Source organism: Camelus ferus, chromosome 10 (assembly GCF_009834535.1).
Source record: "Camelus ferus isolate YT-003-E chromosome 10, BCGSAC_Cfer_1.0, whole genome shotgun sequence".
Taxonomy (NCBI): domain Eukaryota; kingdom Metazoa; phylum Chordata; class Mammalia; order Artiodactyla; family Camelidae; genus Camelus; species Camelus ferus.
This window is the reverse complement of record NC_045705.1, coordinates 69,995,616-70,016,978: the sequence shown is the minus strand read 5'-3', so window position 1 is coordinate 70,016,978 and position 21,363 is coordinate 69,995,616. Positions and strand designations below refer to the sequence as shown.

General features: G+C 61.8%; 1 protein-coding gene across 3 annotated transcripts in view; it reads right to left on the bottom strand.

Annotated features, from left to right (window-relative positions):
* The window catches only part of OSBPL5 (oxysterol binding protein like 5), a 64,591-nt gene extending 44,500 nt beyond the window's left edge, over positions 1-20,091 (bottom strand). The window contains exon 1 of one of the 3 annotated variants that reach the window (XM_032490112.1): positions 19,969-20,091. The gene's annotated coding sequence lies outside the window, so the exon portion shown is untranslated. The remainder of the gene's footprint in view (positions 1-19,968) is intronic. The other 2 variants (XM_032490111.1, XM_032490113.1) reach the window with 2 other exon arrangements.
* Between the last annotated feature and the right edge of the window lie 1,272 nt (positions 20,092-21,363).

The following is a 21,363-nucleotide window of genomic DNA, read 5'->3' as shown; positions in this document are numbered from 1 at the left end:
TGTCCTTCCAACTGGGGCAGGAGGTTTGACATCACCACCACCCCGAGTGGAGGCCAGTGCCCGGTGACTTTACCCGGCAGGACCTGGCCCCAGGAGACAGAAGGTCTCAGCTCCCTCCCCCTCTGGAGGTGAGAAGTCACGGTCACCTGCTGGCTGGAGAGGCAGCTGCTGAGGGAGGGCTTCACCAGGTTCCCGAGGCTTCTTGGAAAGAACTAACAAGAGGGGCTGGGTAGGTGTCCCAGGGTGGCCGCAGCAGAGGACCGCACGCTGGGAGTTTAAACAGCAGAGACAGATGGTCTTGGGGTTCTGGGGGCCAGAGCCCGGAACCAAGGAGAGGCAGGGCCGCCCCTTCGGAGGCTCTGGGGGAGGAGCCTTCCTGCTCGCCCAGCTTCTGGGGGCTCCAGGCGTCTTGACTTAGAGAAGCCGCCCTCCCACCTCTGCCTCCGTCTTCACATGACCCAGCCAAGTGTTCATGTCTCAGACCTCCCTCTCCTCTCCCGTTTCTCTGAAATCACTGATTTAGGGCCCGCCAGATAACCCCGGATGACCTCAACCAAGACCCTTCACTTAATTACACATGCAAGTTCCTAGTTCCAAGTAAGGTCACATTCACGGGTTTTGGGGTTTGGACTGAGACATCTTTTGGGGTCACCATTCAACACACCACGGAGTTTCTGGGGCATCCAGCTCAGCCCAGCTGAGAGCTTTGGGGTGGGGTGAGGGGGGACTGCCACGTTGCAGCCACCATGGGAAGGTAACACAGCGGTCCCCGTGGCCTGCAGGAGCCCCAGTGGCCCCCAGCCCCCTGCTTGCACCTGAGCAGGCCCCTTCTCCTCACCTGGGCCAGGCTGATACCAACCAGCATGCCCCCATCCCATCACCCTCAGCACGGCCACCTTTCACCCCGTTAACCCTTTGATTAGGCCCAGGCCCCTGATGCAGCCTTAGCCCCTCCCACCCCGGCCCCTCCACCTCGCGGTCCCCAGAGAGCCCTTGGGAGGTGTCAGCTCTTCTGCACCTTGGCAGCCCCGGCACCAGGTTCCAAACGCCAGACCACTTCACGCCTCCCTGCCTTTGATCTCCCGGATCCCGGGGCCAGCAGTGCCTCCCTGCTGCCCCACACCCTCCTCCTGGCACCTGGCACTGGCCCCAGCACTCAGCTCAGCATCACCCCCAGCACTGGATCTTCCAGCGAGCCGGAACTGCCCCCTGCATGCTGGGCCCGGCCATGGCTTCTCTAGAGCTGTGGGGCTCCGATCTGGCTCCAGCCCAGCACTGGCTTGGGACCCTGAGGCTGGGAATGGCCATGTCCTTGCAGCCTGTGCGTCCCAGGGTCCTGCCAGGAACAGCGGTGCGCTCTTAGGGGCCAAATTCTCCAGGAGATGTCACAGACTCCTCAAGCCCCCACACCCCGAGCCAACAAGAACCGAGCCATTCAGAGCACCGTGCACATTTTACACGTGAGGCCAGCTCGGGGAGTGGGGGGGGGGGGCGCGGCTGACCAGGTCTGGAAGGGACGCAGGCCTGTCAACTTTCTAGGACTGGCGGTGGTCCGTCGTGTGGTTTCTTTAGGTTGTTACTGGAGGAAAGTCACACGGCCCAGGGGTGCTCCCGGACCACTCGGGTGGGCTGGGCTGGGCTGTCCGGGGACTCACAGTTAGAGGGCATGCTCTGAACGGGGTCACCAGGTGCAGCTCTACCTGTGAATCGAGGACGCAGAGGGGGCACTGCCCACGGCCCCACCTGGGCGGGGCCAGCCTGCGCCCTCGGCCCTGGAGCAGGCGGCCTCAGCCTCTGCAGGGCCCAGGCCAGGAAGGCGAGGACTGCAGGGCATCAGGGGAGGGGGATTGCCTGTTTGCTCATGTGCCCCCTCACCTCTTCCTGCCCCTCCTGTTCTGCAGAGGGGCTGGGAGTTTAGACCCAGCTCAGCTGAGAACAGAGGGGCCTTTGCTCTGGTGCTCCCACGCCCGGTGATGAATACAGACCGCGCTCCTCAGAGAGGAGACGGGGTGCAGGGTGGGCAGGTTGAGGCCTGGAGACCAGGCGGGGAGTTGGGTCCAGGCCCCAGTTCTGCCCCTGGGATTCCCCTCTCCCAGGCTTCAGTTTTCCCAAAGGCAAAACCAGAGAGACAGACGTGTGGGCTGAGCCCTTCCCCCAGCTCCCAGCGAGAAGAACGATCCGCGGGGTCACAGGAAAGGCGCATCTGTGCAGACGGTGGGCACGTGTGACCGGAGGGGGACTCACCCCGTACCCCGGCACTGGAGGTGGGTGTCACCCTCCTGCGGAGCCCCGACAGCCTGCCCTTGGGGAGGCTGTGAGGCCTCAGCGAAGCCTTCTCCACTGACAAAGCCCTGCCCAGGGGCTGCAGCGGCGCAGGGTCTTGAGGGGCCCAGGTGACGCAGGCAGAGACCCTGGGAGGAGGGGCGCTGGCCGCAGCTCTTGGGGGTGGACGTGTTCGACGCCCTGTGTCCCCAGCAGGCTGAGCACAACTCCTGCCTCTGCCAGTCAACCTGACCTGACTGAGCGCCCATGCGGGCCAATCACAGCCCAAGGCCGGTCCAGGGTGACAGACAGGCCTGCTCCTCAGGCAGAGGGGCCCCGCTTTCAGGCTGCTCCCCTGTGCCCTGTGGGTCAGCCCGGCGGACATCCTCTCAGGGCACAGCTCTGCAGGTAGGTGGATGGATGGACGGACGGACGGAGGGCAAGGTGCAAGGCCTCTCTGGAGGCTAGTCTGTGGAGGCTAGACACGAATCAAAATGTCAAGCACTCAAGTCTCGTAAGCCAATGATCCAACTTCCGGAAATTTACTACAGAGCGTAAAATCCGTATAATCGATATCTGTGCCAAGAGCCACGTGTGGGAGGGTTCGCTCTGCGGCGCTGTTTATGGGAGAGAAGATAGCCACCCACAGGCAGGTGGCAAGTGAACGAAGGGACGTGGGTGCAGCAGATGCTAAACGTGGCCACAGAGTCCACGCTCCTGCCACGGAAGGATGTCCAGAGCGACTCCAGGGCACTAGCGATGGAAACGATCAACCTGCGCGTGTGTAAACCAGCCTGTGCAACGGGGGCGTCTCTGTCTCGTCTGCGTCTCCACGTGAGCAGGTGCCCGCTTTTACTGCGGAAAACGCACCCAGCAGAGCCCTCGCAGGCCGAAAACAGGAAGAAACAAGAGATGCTGGCCTCGTGGGGGACAGAGGAGATCTGGGCCCAGACTCGAGGGAGACAGTCTTCCAAGGGCAGGTGGCCCGAGGGCCTAGGAGGAGCTTGAAGACTGAGGTCCCTCCCGCCCACCTGGACCCCCTCTCTGGGAGCTGACACCCCCAAGCTGCCCCCATTTGCACGTTCCCTACCACCTCCAGGCCAGAGTGGATCAGAGCCTGCTCTCCAGACTCCCACGGCCACCCCAGCCTCCCCTAGAGGCCCTCAGTTCCCAGCACCCCCAGCCTGGATGGTCTCCGGCCTGGGGCCACTCCCCTGGGCTGCTCCCCTGGTTTGAGCTCTTCGTCACCTGTTCTTCGCACGACCCCCCAGTTCTTAGAACCTCTGCTGCGGGGTCTCCACCGTTCCTGGGGCAGGACTCCAGGGCGGGGCACACGGCTGGTCCCTGCTCCCTAGTGCCCAGGCGGCACTCGGAGCTCTAATGAGAACGCTTCCTGGGCAGGGGCATCTGACCCTGCGGGATGTGTACACACTCGGTGCTCAGTAACCAGACTGAGCTTTCCCTTCAGAGCTGCTCCTGGAGCAGGCCCCGAGGGGCCGAGAACAGACTGGGGGGACCAGGCAGACGCTGGGGACCCATGGCCCGGAGCCCACCCCGGGGCTCTGCCAGGTAGAAAGCAGCGCCTGGAGTCTCTCCCGGGGGGTCTTTGGGGAGGGTGGGTTTGACCTCTCTGGGAACTGCTCAAGGTCAGGGAGGTGTCCAGGATATGAGCTTCCAGAATCTCCCCACTGCCTTCTGCTCCCCAGTGCTGCGTGTGGGCGCCCATGGGGCCCTGTCCTGGGAGCCCTGCACAGACAGACCTGGAGGGGAGCCTGGGGGAGCCCCCCCATGACATGCGCTCTGCCGGCAGTTATAAAGACGGGCGATGAAAGAAGGAGAAAGCGGGGGGAGCGGAGCAGGAGGTGAGCACAGAGGTCTATTTTAAGCCCGGCTCAGGGAGGTGGGACACTGCCACGTCTGGGGTTGGCTCTGGTGGCAACGGGGCGTCAGGGGAGCCTGGGTTACACCATCATCTCTGCTTTGTGTGCATTTCACTTTTTTCATGATACAGGTGGAACAAGGCAAGGCTTAAAGCATCCTCTTGAAGGTTTAAAGGGAGAATTTTATAAAAGCCCTAAAACAAGAAGAAACGCACTAACATTAGAGCCCGGTGCCCCAATCCGGCTCAGAAGTTAAAAGGCTGAAAACAAGCGGGCGCCTCTGAGGGTGCTGGAAAGGCGGCCGCCCGCAGTTCAGAGCTGCCCACGGAGGAGAAGCCAGAGCGCCCCCGGGACGGGAGGGTCAGAGGTGCAAGGCGAGGCCGAGGCCGAGGCAGCCAGGTGATGGGTAAGTGGAGACGGCCACCATCCCCGCCAGGACTCTGCTCCTCGGCCCTCCCTGCCCGCCAGGCTGCCGCGTGGCTGGCCTGCACGGCTCGAAGACTGGGCAGCCTGCGGGGATGGTTCACGGCCCAAGAGCAGCGCTTGTACCCACTTCCGCCGGGTGCACGTGCAGCCTACCCACGCTCCGAGTTCTGCATCCTCCGGGACCGTCAAGGAAGCAGCCCTGCCAACAAGAGGTGAGGCCACGTGCTGCCCGGGTCCGACCACCAGTGGGTTGGGTGACATGAGCCCTCAGCCCTGCTCCAGCACACACCAGGTTCCCCCAAGGCCCGGGCAGCCCCCCACCCTGCTCCCTTTCTTCCTCTGTGGTCATCAAGATGGCCCAGCTCTCGCTTATGGGACAGCAAGTGGTCACTGCCCTGGCCAGGCGCCAGGCAGCTTGGGGCGCCGCTGGTCTGTTCACTGGGCACTGCCGAGTGTGCCCTGAGTGCCAGGGGCTGGCACACAAGCATGCGAGGCCCTTGTACTCCCTTTCCACCTTGACTGCTCACCACGCACAGACACACAGGCACACACACACACACACGCAAATCAGGGATGACGCAGGTGTCTGAACCTAACCAGCCGCCGTGCCCCATTAGTGTTGCCCAGGCTTCCGAGTGGACCCTCCTGTCCGGGCTGTCAGCACACCAGGACCAGGGCTGCAGGACAAGGGGGGACGAGCCGGGGGCAGCTCCCACCACAGAGAAGCAGCCAGGAGTCCCTCTCAGGAAACAGGCCTGAAGCCCCTGGGAAGGAGACGGTGCTTTTCCCTTCTGAGACGGCTCTTTTCAGAGTGTTTTTTGGTTCCCGTGTAAACACAGGAGACGCAGGCACAGCTGTTTTCCCCAGGTTCTCACCCCAGGGCCTGGGGCCAGCTGAGACCGGGAGCCCCTAAGGGCGGAGCGATGACCAGGCTCGGGGTGGGCATGCCCGGGGCATCCAGGCTTGGCTGGCTGCTTTTGCAGGACACAGGACGCAGGGAGCCGTGGGCTGGGAGGGGCTCACGTCTCAGGGGCAAGTCAGCGGCCAGGAGACCAAGGACCAGGGGTCCCATTCTCAATGCCGGGGCCAGTGGTCCATGCCCGGTGGCTGTGCGTGCTGTGAAAGATCACTGCACAAATGCTGGTGCAGGGGGAAGAGGACACAGCCCCTTCCCTGTGGGGGACACCCACGTTCACTCCCAGCTCAGCCCCAGCTGCCTGGGCACCCAAGCCGTCCTTGCCTCTCCAGTGGCCTCAGTGATCCCGTCTGTGAGCTAAGGCAGCCCCCTGACCCCACACCCAGGATTGCTGGGGAGACAATGTGACTGTATCTGTGACGTCACCCCCACGTCCCCAGAGCACCATTCCCACTCCTTCCCACCACGTGGTCAGCCAGAGCCCAGCTTTAACCGCCTCTTCTCCAGGAGTCACAGCAAGTTTCAGGTCACTGCCTGCTGCGGTCACCTCATCCCGGTGCAGCAGGCTGGACGGTGGTTCCTCCACAGGTGTGTCGACCCCCACACCCCAGGCCCTGTGAAGGCGATCTTTGGAAAGACAGTCTCTGCGGATGAGACCAAGTGAAGATGAGGCCGCACTGAAGCAGGGTGGGTCCTGGTCCAATGACTGTGCCTTATATGAAAAGAACAGGACACAGAGGGACAGGAGGCCAGGTGACCACAGAGGCAGAGGCTGGAGGGACGCAGCCCCAAGTCCAGGGATGCCTGGGGGCCCGGAACTGGAAGAGGTAGGAAGGCTCCTCCCCTGGAGACTTCGGAGGGAACCAGCCCCGAACACATTGATTTCAGACTCTGGCCTCCAGCACTGGGAGAGAACCAGTTTCTGTTGTTCTAAGCCGCCCAGCGTGGTCCTCTGTTATGGCCGCCCAGACACTTACACTGGGGGCTCAAGGCTGGGAGCTCAAGACTGGCCTGAATTGAAGGCAAAGGACGCTCCCAGGATGTGGCTGAGGGACGCTCTGCCACTGGGCACCGCCGAGACGGGAGGAAAGTGACTGCTCCACACGGCAGCCTGTGCAGACCCTGAGCAAAGCTGACCCGGGTGCCTCTTCCCTGGCCCCCGTCTTGGGCATGTCCAAACCCTGCCCCCAGGATAAGAGGGGCTGAGGGTGAGCCAAGAACGCCTCCTGGCCCAGGCCCAACGGGGAAAGCTGGCGCGCCTTGGAGAACGGCCCCTGACCCAGCAAACGCCAGCCCGTCCCTGCGGAGGGGTCTCCAGGCAGCGCGGCGATGCCGTGCTGGGCAGCTGGGTGGCCCTGTCGCTGGGGTCCCCTCCCAGTCTCCGAGCGGCAGGCTCTCCATCCCACTCTGTCCACTCCTACGGAGGGAGGGGCTGGCTCTCAAAGCCCCGGCATTGGCCACTGACGCCCCCCTGCCTCCGAAATGAGCACATCGCTGGTTCCCAAGACGTGAGCAGAGACTGGGTGAGACTGGGTGGCACAGGGAGGCGTTAATCATCGCTGGTCCCACTGGGGAAGCTCCTCTCCTTCCAGCCTCCTGACTACGTCACGGGAGGGAGTCTGGGTCTTTACTGCAGCTGCATCACCTCTCGTCTCTCTACTGACGGAGGTCGGGCGGCCGCGGGCGCGAAGCGGCTGCAGACGAAGTGAGCTCGCAGGCAGCGCGGCCGCGGCTACAATTTTATCAGCGTTTCGCGCTGGCCGAGCACGTTTCTGTATTACCGGCTATTTATTACACATGATGATGATTTTCTAACTGCAGTGACAATTTAAAGTTTCTCTTAGATACACATTTCCTGTAGTAAAAAGTGAGTGGACTTAAAAAGTCACATTCTAGGAGGGGGAGGGTATAGCTCAGGCGTAGAGCGCATGCCTAGCATGCCGGAGGCCCCGGGTTCAATCCCCAGCACCTCCACTAAAAAATAAATAAATAAACCTAATTACGTCCCCACACCCCCACCCCAGAAATAAATAAAAACTTAAAAAAAAAAGGCCATGTTCTAAAACTTGACACAGGAAAACCACAATAGTGGAAGGCGGGGAGCTGCTCCCAAAACACCAGAAGCTGCCCAGGCCGGGCCTGTCCTAGCCAGGAGGCCCCTGTGCTCCCTTCGGCTGGATTAGGGCCCGGCCTTGGTTGGTGCTGGCCCCATTCCTGGCGTCCCACCCAGAGCAGCTGCTTTTATAAACTTCTTTTATTTGAAAATAAAATGTAAAGACAGAAAACCAGGCAGAAGGTCGGCTTTTTGAGCTTTTGAGACAAATACTCTGCAGCGGTCACCCAGGTCAGGCCCTGAGCCAACCGGCCGCCCCCTGGAGCCCGTCTGGGGCGCGCCCAGTCCCGGCCCCCCGGCCCTCCCTGACCCTCGCTCCCTCCATCCTGATGACCTCATCATCCAAGGTGCATCCCTGGGTCCACCCTCGGGTCCTGCCTGCTGAGCCTCTCATCTGCAGCGCCCCTCCTCCCCTTCCCGTGCCTGACTGAGGCACCAGCGTCCGACCTGCAAGGGCCTCTGAGCCCTCCAGCTGGCGGGGCCCGCGAGGCATGGGCCATCTCTGAGCTTCTGCGCCTGAGAATGGTGCTGCCAGGTGCCTCGAGGCTTGTCCTGAGCGTGAACGGAACAGGTGCCTGTTCTACACCTGAAAGTCGGGGTTCGAGGGGACACGCGATACCCACTGGCTATTGCTAATAACTGTGAGGATCCCTCTTGGGATTTGAACGAGCTGCAGAGCACAGCCAGGCAGCCTCTCAGCATCTCAAAAGATCCCACTGCAGTTCTGCTCATGACCCCCTGACACAGCGCAGGTCCTCCCTCAGCGCCTACTCACTCTTGGTTTGCACACATTTCTAACAATCTTCTTCTTCATCTGGTTTCCTACACAAGGGTGCACCCAAACCAGAAACACATTTTTTTTCTAAAAAGGAAATAACTGGCAACCCCTCCAACAAGAAGTTTAAGAGAAGGTGTCTGGGGCCACTGAGCACAGGGACACCAGCCCTGCACGGGGCAGTGTCCCTTCAGGGGTCACAGTGGCATCATCAGGTAGGAGACCACATGGCAAGCTGGCCCCAGCAGGTTGCCTGGGGCCCCACCAGAAACTCGGCACTCCGGACCCGGGCCGAGAAGTGATAAATGGCCACGTCGGGGAGAACAGGCCGGCTGGAAATAAACAGCATGTTCCCTGTGCTTGCGAGATTTAAAAATAAACCGAAAAGCAGACACAGTTTAAAAATAATGAACGGGGTGGAGGACAGTCATTTGCCTGGGTGTCTTCCTCCCATCATTCGTTAAACTGCAGCTTAAAAATCAGCCGCCAGCCTGGCCTGCAGCTCCGGCGGTCAGCGGGGACACGAGCTGGCGGGGCAGCTCCTGAGGGACCCACGTGGTGTGGAAGAAGTCTTTTTTCCCTCTCCTGCTGCATTTGGAGGCCTCAGTAGTGCTCCGGAGAGTGGAGACGCTGTAGATGAACCCCGGGAGGTCAGCCCTGCTGGGGGCCCCAGGGCCCACCGCCGCCTCCTCACAGCGCCTCCGCTCTGCTGAAACAGCATCCCTTCTGTAGCTGAGGACCTGCTCCTCCTCCCGAGCTCAGGGCCGAGGTCTCCACGTGCCCCACGCCGCACGCATCTGTCAGGTCTGGTGACAGGGAGGGGCGGGGGACCCCTGGGGAAGACCCTCGCTGGCCAGCTCCCAGGACTCAGGATTATTGGCACAGAAAGGTCTCTGAGCCTCGGGACAAACAGCCCACTAGTGCCGCATCCCCTTCACCCGGCTTGAAGGAAAGGTCACGTTTGGTTTCCCAGCGGCCACTGCGGACGGTGTTTGCTGGACTGGATCACAGGGCAACGGTGATGGGAAAGCAGATCCAGGCCCGGGATGCTGGGGCCGAAAAGGATGGCCCGGCAGGTGGGATGGCCAGTGAGCAGCGGGACCTGACGGCAGCAGGTTGCTGGCCCTACAAACCTCCTGCCTGATCGAACTTCCTGCCCACAGGTGGAGCTCAGACCCGGGAAAGTGCGACTGGGTCTGTGTGTGTGAGTGCTGCGGGGTGTGGGCCTCTAGGCTCCACCCCAGGTCCGGGCACTGGGAATGCTGGCTGAGCCAGGGCGCCCAGGCCAACATAAAACAGCCAAGGTTCGAGAGGATGAAACCTGAAAACACACATTCGTGTGTATAAAACACTCTGCTCGCCTCAAAATCTTACTCCTGGCAAACATGTGCTCATAGGAAGTAAACGTAGAATTGTAGACCAGGAACCCGCTGATGAACCGTGCCGGGGGCCATGGTTATGGTCACTCCATTGCCCACTCTGATGGGCTGCATTGTGTCCCCAAATCCATATGCTGGATCCCTGGCCCTGGTACCCCAGAACATGACTGTACTTGGAGATGGGGCGTCTAAGGAGGTGATTGAGTTAAAATGAGGTCACTGGGGTGGGTCCCAATCCCCTGGGCCTGGTGTCCTTACAAGAAGAGGAGATCAGGACGCAGACACACGCAGAGGGGCACCACGTGAGGACGCGGGAGAAGACGGCCATCTCCACGCTGAGGAGAGAGGCCCCGGGAGGAGCCGGCCCCGCCCACCCCTGGGCCTTGGATTCCAGCCCCCAGGACGGGGGACAGTGACTGCCTGTTGTTTACGCCCCGTCTGTGGCGTCTGTTACAGCAGGCGGAGCTGACACATATACACACACGAGCAGGCTTACCGAGATGGACAGTCAGCACCCAGCACCCTTGGGAGAAGGGGCATCTCCCTGGTCACAACTGGGGAGTGGGGAGATGAGGCTTCTCTCCCAGGTTGGACACTGGGCACAGGGCATCCCCAAGTCCTGCCGGGGCCACCTCCCAGCTGCTAGATGCTCCCGGGGTGGCCTTGAGCACGTGAAGGGCGGGTGCACCAGTGTCATCAACGCTGTTTCGCACCCAGGCTCCAGGAGACCACACAGCCAGGCCCCAGCCCTTCCGCCCGCCGACCTGCTTCCCCGGAGCAGCTGCATGGAACGCCGCGGCCGGGGCCCTGGCCTGCGCAGTCCATCCTTGGCACCGTGGTGCTGTGCGTTTTCACTGGGGGTGCCTCTGTGCTCTAACCAGCTGCGGGCAGAACCTGCAGACCCCTCGGCCAGACCCTGCCCTCTCTGGACCCTTGTCATCTCAGGATCAGCCTGTTCCTTTCCCAGCTTCGCTGAGGTATAATCAGCAAGGCAAAGGGTAAGATACTGGAAGGGTACGTCATTTGATTTGATACACGACCCACTGAGGAAGGATTCCTCCGTCTGGGTCACCAGCACACCCACCAGCTTCTGTATTTATCTGTTTTCTCTAGTTCCGCTCTCGGTGAACTTCAATTGTACGACACTGTTACCAATTACAGTCGCCGTGTTGTACACATGGCTCTTGTTTTTAGTGAACAGAATGGGCTGGTCACCTTCAGACCCCTGGGGACTGGGGCAAACATCTTTGTATTGTGTGTTTGGGGAGCAGCCGTTCAGCCTGTGAAGGCAGAGCGGGGAGAAAGGCTTCTCCCTCCAGCCGGATGGATTCAAGAGGACAGACGCGGTGAGCGGGCTCCCGAGGCCAGGAGAGCTGACGGACGTGCTAAGAAAGTTCATCCCGACCCCATGCAGCGTGTGAGCTGGGAGCCTTGCTCTCCCAGGAGATGCAGCCCCTGCCCACCCACCCCCCGGGGGGGCCTGGGAAGAGCCCCTCACTCTCACTCCCGTGAGGAGCTTTCAGCTTCACACTCACTGGGTGTCTGTCCTCAGCCCTGCTGCTCAAGGGGAAAGGCCGGCTCCCCTACGTGTGCCGGGGCACCGGCGGTGGGCCCGCAGCCACATCTAGTCGGGCTGCTCATGTGCCCACCCTGGGACCCCCGGGCCCCACCGCAGGCCCATACCCCTGAAGAGAACCCACCTCCCGCCCCAGGAGACCCAACACAAAACACGCTCCACAGATAAAACGGAAACAACCCGACACCCTTCAACAGGGGGATGGAAATAAGTCGTGACTTATCTATAGAAAGCAAGGAAAATGAACGAGAAATTGGCACTTGTAACCGCACGGCTCAAGAGACATTGTCAAAGGCCGAGCGTGAGGGTTTCTGCACCTCCTCTGTGACTCCGAAGTCACAGGAAATGAGCAGGGGTGTGCAGGGAGCGCTGCAGTCACACGACATCTGTCACAGGGCCAGAGGAGTCTGCATCTGCTTGTGGATTCATCCATATATAGCAGGAGCACGAAAACACACTGGGGACGAGAGCTGGGCATCCGGGGGTGGGGTGGGGACGGCGGTCAGGGGCTGGTCCTGAGCTGGAACTTTCGACTCCTTGGCCTGAAGCCAGCAGAGCCAGAAGTCATGACCTCGAAGGACTGGTTTTATTTTTTGGTGTGGTGCCCGAGTGTCAACCTTTCCCAGTCATTAATCATTAATCAAAGCTTTAATTCATGATAAGGAGATGGTCCCTCCCTGCTGGAAGGGCTGGAGGATCGGCAGAGCCTCACCCAGACCAGGGCCGTTTGGCTGTGGCATCTCTGGGGGCCAGCTCTGCGCTTCAAACACATCCTCCTCTCGCCTCCGAGGCCAGCACTGAGGTGGCCCATTTCACAGATGGGAAAACTGAGGCCTGGAGCTTAAGGGACTTGCCCAGGGCCCCCTGGCTAGTGATGTGTCTGAGTGGGAAGGGGCTCCCACTTGGTGTTTGGACCACTGAGCCCACGCTCAACCACCACGCTGCCAGGCATCCATGTGGTCAGACAGGTCACTCCAGAGCCCCCGTGGGAAGTCAGGGCCACCTCTTCTCCAGGGACAGTGCTTACAGACTTGGGCATCCGGCTTAACGAGCTCTGGCGAACCCGCCTGCCTCCGCCTAAACAAAACACCCAAACCAGACAAACAGAAGCAGCAGCTCACTGACCCGCCAAGAAAGCGGGTGACATCTCCCAGCCAGTGGCAAGGCGCGAGGGCTTGGCCAGGGGCCGCGACCCGAAGGAGTTGGGCCAGCGGCCGGAGACCTGGCCCCGGCCCGTGAGGAGAAGGGACGGTCTTGATGGAAGAATGGACAAAGAAGTGGTGGCAGCCGGGGGGTACTACTCAGCCACGAGAAACGAGGAGGGCCCGCCGTCTGCACGACGCGGGTGGACCTCGAGGCCTGACGCCACGTGAAGCAAGGGGGGGGAAGAACGAGACCGTCCGCGGAACATGAAAAACAAGCAAAACCCGAAATAAATGGCCAAACTGAACCACAGCTCCAGAGAACAGAACAGCGGTTACGGGGGGAGGCAGGAGTGGGACTTGGGTAAAGGGGGCTGACAGCATGGCGACGGGCGGGAACGCCTCTCGGTGGTGCGCACGCGGCAGTGTACACTAAGGTGGAATACAATGTACAGGTGAACCTGCAGGCTGTTACGAACCAACGTTGCCACAATTAAAAATATTTTAAAAATTAAATGTAGTGTATTTCTGGCAAAAAGGGGGCAGATAAGGGGTGAGGTGGGCGCCCACCCACAGACAAGGTGCCACCGGCCCGGGGTGCGCTCCCCAGACGTCTGGTATTCCCTGCACGCCACCAAGTGTCACCCCGCCACGGGGGCTGAGTCAGTGCCCCAGACGGAGCCAGGAAGGGCTTTCCAGCCAAGGATCAGCATATGCTGAGGCAGAAAGGTGCTGAGTGACATCGAGCGAGCACCTGGCCTTCTGGGAGAGCAGAGCAGAGGACGGCGTTCCGGCCCAGGCCTGAGAAACTCTCACTTCTGATCAGGCAAAGGAAGCCCAGCCCAGCCGGCCCCGCTCTGGGCAGCTGGGAGGCTCTCCCTCAGGACGAGGCTGGGCTGTTGCTGACGGCGGCACACGCCGCCAGGGAGGTCTGCGTGGGAAGGAAGGCTTGCGCTCGGGACTCGGCGGGGGCCCGGCGGCGAGGCTGAGCGCTGAGCCTGCCCCGTGCAGGGAAACTCTAAGCCGTCTTCCTGGGAGAATTCTTACATTTCTGGGTCAAGGTGTCACTTCTTGCAGCTCCAAAATCTCCCAGCCTCATGGGGCCAAGCGCTGGGTCTCTTCCCAGCAGCCTTTGGGGTCCTGCCCTTTGGGACTTGCCCGCAGGGTCCTGCCCTTCAAGGCTGGCTCCTGAGGCTCAGAGGCAGCATCGAGGCCTCAGAGCGGGGGCCACTTGTGCCCTGATGCGGGAGCCCAGACCAGAAGCCCAGTGCGGGTGGGCTGCAGTGGGAGGGGGCTCCAGGAGCAGCGGGTGGAGGATGCCAGGAGGCCACCAGGTCCCGCAAAGGGCTCGCGCTGGGCGGCCTGGAAAGCCCTCTCCCCGTCCTGCTCCAGGACGGCAGGGAGGCAGGGGTGAGGGACCGAGGGTGGCAGCAGGCAGCCGCTTTGGTGACACGAAGTCCTGTGTGGTGCCTGAGGGGAAAGGGGACAGATTTCTAAACATTGGTCTTGTGGCCTTCACCCTTTTAAAAATTAGTGGCAATTTTTTTTTCCGTATAAAATTTGCTGGGTACCTTCAGGCTCTAAAACAGCTGGGAGGACCTGAGCCCTCCAGAGAACCCCGGCAAGGAACAGGGCATCTGGACTCTGGTTCCCGGTTTGGCACTGCCCATCAGGGGCGGAGGCGGGGGTGGGCGGAGACGTAGAGCACAGGATGAGGGATCTGGGAGCCTTAGGGGGAGCCTTATGGATGGGGACACTGAGGCCCGGTGAGGACAACACTCTGGTCTTGCCATTCTCTGGGCAGTGGTTTCCTCCCGGCTCCAGTGGGAGCCAGGTGGACCCTGTGAGCTTTGGGTAGGGGAGACAGGAGGGCTCAGGTGAGAGTCTGCACTCAGTCTGAAGCCAGAGAATGAAGAGGCAGAGGCCCCTTCCTGTGGGTCAGTTTGCACCCAGGAGCCTGGCACATTGCACAGGGCAGCTGGGGCTGGGCTGGGCTGGAGCGCTCAGTCCCGGGGGCGGGGCACGCCCTACGCAGATGTTCATCTCTGGGCTTTATTTAATTCCGAGTCCCAACTGCTCCCCCACCCCCCAGCACCTGAGGCCCTACTGTGTGCCTGGCCTCGGGCTGGTAAGGTCTGGTTCTCCCCCACTAGGAGCCAGACCAGAGTCACCAGCCTGCGGCCGAGGTCCCCCAACGCCTTCGTGTGAGACCATCTCGTGACTTCTGTGGGCTGCTGTGGGCCCAGCTGTTCAGACAAGGAAACACAGCTTTAGGAGGTAAAGAAATTGCTGGCCCTGGGACCAGGGTTAAGGATCCCTGAGACTTTCCCTCTGCCTGGCCTTCAAAGCCACTGTTAGTCCTGATGCCATCGCCCCTCAGACCCTGGCCAGCCTCTGCCCTGTCCTCCAGCCCCAGGTCTGCGCCAGGGCACAGGAGCCCTGCACAGCTCATCCAGCCCAGCCAGCAGGGGGAGGGGACAGGGTTACGCAGGAGAGCCTGTCCCATTCCTCTGGGTGGCTGAGTGCTGGCCAGAGGGGGCCTTGGTCAGGGCCACTGCAGATGAGGAACCAGAGGTGTCTCGGTGGGCGGGGGCTCTGTCCACGGCCGTCCCCGGCCCTATTCTCGGAGCCCGGCACAAGACAGCCACACTGGCATGTAGGTTCCTGGGAGGTGTGGGGCTCCCCCATCCCTTGTCTTGGGGTGAGGAGCCTACAGGCCCAGTGCCCATGGGAGGACCAGGGTGGCAAGGGCCCCAGACCCCTGGGTGTCACCCCAAGGATGCCTGAGGACTGACAGTGAAGCTTGCCCCACCCCTAGCCCAGTACTCGCCCAGTCACGTCTTTGAAAGCAGCAAAGGCATAAAAGCACATCCCGGAGACGTGTCAACACATAACCACAAAGGCCTCTTCTCTTCCCTGGGCTCTCTGACCCGGAACGTTCCGTCCTCACGTCTGCAGACCTCAGATGCAGTGCCTCCCATCCCCACTGCCCGGGCCGATTTGGGTGACTCCTGGCGGGGTTGGGGTAGGGTTAGGGGGTGAGGCTCATCCTACTAGGCAGGCGCATCCGACTTCCTGTCCCAGTGGCTCCTCCTCCGGTGCCCTCCCTCTGGCCTCCTGGGGGAGCGGCTCTCCCACCACAGGGGAGGTGGGACAACGAGGGAGGCAGGACAGGGGACACAGCCACCAGAAACCACCCCTGCAGCCACAACGCAGTCCCAGTAGGACAAGACCCCGGCCCTTTAATGGACTCCCTGCCGAATTCATCTCAATAGGTGGGCACAGAGCCCTCCCCGCTCACAGCTCCACTCCAGAGAACAGGGCTGGCCCTTTAAGCCACCTCCAATGCCGTATTCACCCCAATAGGCGGGCACATCAATGCCACCACCTAATCCTTGGCAGGGACAGCCTCTCCCAGAGTGGAAGCAGCTGAGAACGGAATCGTGGTGGCTGTGGCCAAGCTAGCGAGGAAAGGGACAAAGGTGCCGCCCCTGCCTGCTGGAGGCTGAGGACCCGGAGGCTTCCCTCCATCCTGTTTGAGCAGCAGGCTTATCCCCACCGGGCCATCACCCACTTCTGCCTTCCTGCGGACTTGCCTACACCCAGTCTCCAACCCCTCCCTGGCTTTGGACAAGGGAAAGGGACACCTGGCTGGTCACACGAGTCAGCCTGGCCAGTGGCCTGTGGGACCGGGCATCCCCCAAGCCCCTTGTCACGTGCTCATTAAGCCTGTAAAACACCTCTAGCATTGGGTGGCATTGCTCAGTTGTGGGACCGAGACTTCCCCTTCAGCCCTTGGTCCTGGCCAGAGTCAGAGCGGGCCTGGGCACCTAGGCCACCTCCACTCGCCCAGTAAACACTAGGCACTCCTCCAGGTAAGCCACTCTGCACTTGCTACTTCTAAGTCAGGAAGGGCAGGACTCCTGGGAAGGGCGCAAACCGGGTCCTTCCATCCGAGGACCAGAGAGGACGAGCCGGTCAGGTGTCCTGACTGCCGATGCTTGAGAAGCCAGAGACTGGCTGGGAGATGCACGATGGGGCAACCCTGGGCAAAGACAGTCTACAGCTTCACATGAGCAAAGGGCACCTACTGTGTGCCAGGCCCTGGGGCAGAGCCCTGAGCAGACATCCAGGCAAAAAGGGAAGGGTGACCCACATGCCAGCGGCGCCTGTGGTGGGGGTGGGCCTGGCCCTGGTCCAACCGCTTTGTCCATATTTTGTCACTCAACTGAACAGATACAGGATGGAGAGGATCTCAGGGACTAATGCGTCGGCTGCTGAGAAAATGAAACCCAGCACCTTAAAATGGACGCTTCCGTTGGGAGCAGAGGGTCTCTCAGAAGTGCATCTCAGCGGGGATGTGACTCAGCACCCTGGGCACAAGGGACAGTGAGGCCTGTGATGAGAAAAGCCGGGTCTGGGGCTGGATGCCTGTGAGCTGGGGCGAGGAGGTGGGGAGAGCGGACAGAGGGGCAGGGACCCGGTCATCCCGGGCCTGGGAAGCACAGAATGGAGTCCAGAATTATATTGAGACCAGTGTGACTTACAGAGGCCTCTAAGCAGGTAGGTTATGTGATGTGTATATTTTTAAAGCTCTTGCTGGCTGCTGGCCGGACGAGGACCAGAGGCGCAAGGATGGAGAGACCGTGGGATGGCTAGTGTGGCCCTCCAGGCAAGAGCCGGGGCGGCTGGAGGAAAGCAGAGGTCAACCTGGGGGGAAGAGTGGGTGTGAGGTCGGCTTGGGAGGTTAAGCGAAGCACTGGCTCTGAGGTTTCTCATAAAGGCACTGTGGGTACCCTAGATCCCTTGGAGCTGGCCAAACAGGCTCACGTCCTGAGCGGTAGGGACTGTCTCTCCCTGGCTCAATGACCTAGACAAACTTGGCAATTCTCTGATGACCCTGTGCCTCCCCAGGGCCCTGGCTGGGTGGTTCCGAGGCCCCTCCCAATGGTCCTCGAGCGCCTCCCTCCCAGAATCCCGAAACCCAGGGGTCTGTGATGTCTGCGCAGGGAGTCCCGAGCCACCCAGGCCAGCGGCGAACCCCAGGAGAACTCATACCCCGTTTCAGTTCTGTTTCCTTGACCTGCAGGTTGGGGAGGTCATGGGCCAACCTGGCACAGCCAGCAGGACTCTGTTCCTTCGTGACAGCCTTGAGCAGCACGCTTGCCGGGAGGAGCAGTCCTGTCCTCCTGTGACACCTACCTCCTGGCCCGAGACCCCAGACGGCGCCCACCTGGGCTCCCCACCACTCCTGAGGGCAGCCAGGCAGTTCCACCTGACCGGTGGGCCCCACGGTGGGAAGTGCACCTGACTGCTCACTTCAAGTCCAAACACCTGGGATCCTTTTGACAGACACTGTGCACCCCTGAACAGCCCCCAGTCCCGGGGTGCGGGCCTCACCCGGGTGACTGAGCTGCACTGCTTCTCGGCGGCAGCTGCACACCTGTCCCCTGAACAATGAATGCAGATGGGGGCAGACATGCTTCTGTCACCTTGGGTGCGTTCCCTCCACCTGTGCATTGTGCGTGCATGCGCGTGCGTGCGTGCGTGTGCGCGTGTGCACGCGTGCCCTCACTGGCTTACAACCACAGAATCAGCGGAAAGCGCAAGTCCCCAAAACGCGGCTGCCGAAGACTCACAACAGTCTTCAAACAGCCGGCCTGTCACGCATTTTTCCTTCCCTCCCCTCCAGCATAGCACGTCAGATTACTATCACCGCTCAGGAAGCTTCCAGGAAGAGAGATTTCAGGAGAGAAATGGATCCTGGATCTTCTCAGCACAGAAACGACCATCCTGGGGGCAGGGGCTGCATTTAGCATCCCTGAAGAGCCGGGAACAGACCTTTGGAGACCTAGCAGATCCCCGGCCTGACTCAGGCTAGCTGGATTCTCAGGCCCAGGGAGGAGGGGCTTCCACCTGGCATCCAGGATGCACTGCCCACGGGTCCACGTTTGCACAGCCTCATCAAGACAAGGCCCAGGACTCAGTCGGCGGGAGGGCCCTTGCCTGGCCCGTCTCCCTTGTCACCTTCTCTAAACACAGCTGGTGAGACAGACCAGACAGACGCACTCAGTGCCGTCTCTCCTGGCACCCGGGGCCCTGCCCCACACACATGCAGGCAGACAATGGGACACCCATGAACGGCCGGATGCCAGCAAAGCCTTCAGGTTCAAGGAGCAGTCAGGCCTCTCACAACCAAGGAAGTGGGTGAAAACCTCCCAACAAACCACTCTGCCTGCCACTGTCGAGGGCAGGGTTTCTGCTGGCTGGGACCCAGATCCACCCAGCACACACAGATCCAAGGGCGTCCACTCCAACCCAAAGGCTGTGCCCACATCCCTGGCCGTGACGACCTGCGCCTGCCCCTGGCCCTGGCCCGGGGGCTGTATTGGGGAAGATCACAGAGGTCTGCCTGCAAAAGGCACCTTGAAGGGGCTCAGGCAGACGGGCAGACACACATAAAAGTGATTTCTTGTGCAGACAGAGTAGCAAGTTCAACCCCAAGATGACCAAACAGCAGAAGTGAAACCCGCTGCTCAGGCTGGGCCTGGCTCAGCCCAAAGGTGAGTGGGGCAGAGAAGCTCACCTCCCCGGGGTGGGACCTGCCCACACTCCAGAGCCACTCAGAATCGTACTTCCGGGGGCTTCTGACAGCAGCAGCCCAGCTTGGGTGGGAGCAGAGATGGCACCTGGGGATCCCAGGTGGCAGTGTCTGTCCCACAGGGCCGCTGACAGCCCACGCCCACTGTGTCCCGCCCCCTCTCACCCCCAGGAATCCTAAAGCACACAGGACCCTCCTGTAGACTCAGGTTCCCTGCACAACTTCCAAGGCCCCTTATCTCCAGGGGGTCAGTGGCCTAGAAATGGAGGCTCTGGGTGGGGGTGGGGGGGGCAGCCAGGGCATCTCCCCTCAGCTCACCAACCCCTCACTCTGTGGACGCGGACTGAGTCATCTCGGAAACAAGCCCGGAACTGAGATGCCAGATGCAGACCCCAGACCCCATCCAGAGGCAGCAGGCCGCCTCCTCACAGACACCGCCCCTTCAAGACCCCCAGGGTCTTCGCTGAGCTAGGGACACAGACCCAGGCTACGCTGGCAGACTGCCCCCCAACCTCCCTCCAGTCCCAGCTCCTTCAGGCCCCATCAGTGGGGGAGCCCGGGGTGGTCCGCGGCTCCCCACAGTCGGGCCGCACCCGCGCCCTAATCCTCAGGCGTCTGAGATCGTCCCCGCGCCACCCCGGGCTCCCCAGCGCGGCGCGACAGGCTTGGGCGGGGCGCCCCAGCGGCGGTCACTATCTGGGTCCACAGGGATGCGCCCCAGTCCCCGGGCCCGGGGGCAGTGGCGCGGGGCCAGTCCCGCAGCCGCCCACCGGCGGCCCGCTGGACGCTCACGGCCCTCTGGGCCCCGGCCCCTCCGACCCTCTCCCCGCCCCCTGCCCGGTGCCCCCCGACACCCTCCTCACCCCCGCCCGCCCCTCCCCGTCCGCAGCGCTCCTACCGTGAGAAGCGGGGCGCGCGGGGCCGGGCGCGCGGGGGCTCAGCTGGCAAGCGCAGCCCGGCTGCAGGAAATGCCAGAAGACTGATCCAACCGCGGTAGCGGAGAGAGGGAGGAGGGAGGGAGCGGGCGGAGGGCGGGGAGGAGGCGGGGAAGAGGGCCGGAGGGCGCGGCGGCCGCAAAACCCGGGCGGGATCGGCGTGCGGAGCGGGCGCGCCGGGACCCCAGGCCGTGCCCAGCTCGGCCTTTCCTCGCCCCCCTCTCCCGGCGCGCTCTGGGACTCCCGCGCTCCGAGGCGGCCTGGGGTCAGGACACTCCCTCTGGAAATGGCCAGGAGGCTGGGCGGGGAGGGTGGTGGTGAGCAGGGTCAGCCTGGATGGGTTATCCCATCTAGGGGTGCGGGAGGGCACACGGGCAGATGCGTGCAGGACTCCAGCCCACCCTCACCAGAGTGGGGTGCCCCCTCTCTTTCTGAACCCAGGAAATGGTCATTTTTTTCTCTTCCTGGCAGCCGTCAAAACACGAGAGGAACCCCAGAAATCTGAGCCCTTTGTCCTTGTCGCACGTGTGTGCTGAAAAGGACCCCTGCCTCACATGCCTGCGCCCAACGACACCTTTTTCTCAGGACTCCTTTTCCCAGGAGCCCACCTGCCTGTAGATTTCCTCCTGTGTGTCCCCCTCCTCTTTTCTGCCTTTTTAGAGAACTTTTTAGACCCTGAAGCCTCCTTGTATGGAAAAGACACTCTAATTCCACTAACCAAGCCCAGACAGGAGCGGAGGAGGTGAGGGGTCTTCCTGGCCCCTCACCGTCAGCCCCGCTGAATTCCTGTCCAGCCCCAGGGCTTCTGCAGCCTGAGGTGCCCTGGGACCTCAGCCTGCGGGGGACTTCCTCCAGCTGCTGTCCCCCTCCTCCCCCGGGGGGCCAGACCAGCTGGAGCTGGGCCCACCCACTTCAGGGCATCCCAGACCAGGTAGGACTTGTGAGCCCAAGGGCTCAGGGTCTTTTCCAGATGGAATGTCTCAATCCCTCCCTTCAAAGGGACAGCTCTGACCCTCAGCAGAGCCCCAGCCTCCGCCCCTCCATCTAGGCCGCAGGCTGACAGCCCATTAACCGGTTTTCACCTTATGTTGGGTGGAGAGTGCATCGAGGGCACCCCGAGCCTGGTGGTCGGGGGTGAGGAGGGGGGTGGGGGTGCAGCAGGTGGGGCGGTGGGGCTGTGGGGCGGCGGGGCTGTCAGCCCTTTGAGTAGGGAAGCCGGCACCCAGGGAAACGGCTGCAGGAGTTCCTACCTTAGCTCTCCCCCAATCTGCCAGGTCGGTGGCCCCGGCCCAAGCTGTCCCCCAAGAGTGAGCATCACGTCCATCCCATTGGGCCAGGTGGTGGCTCCTTAGGGAATC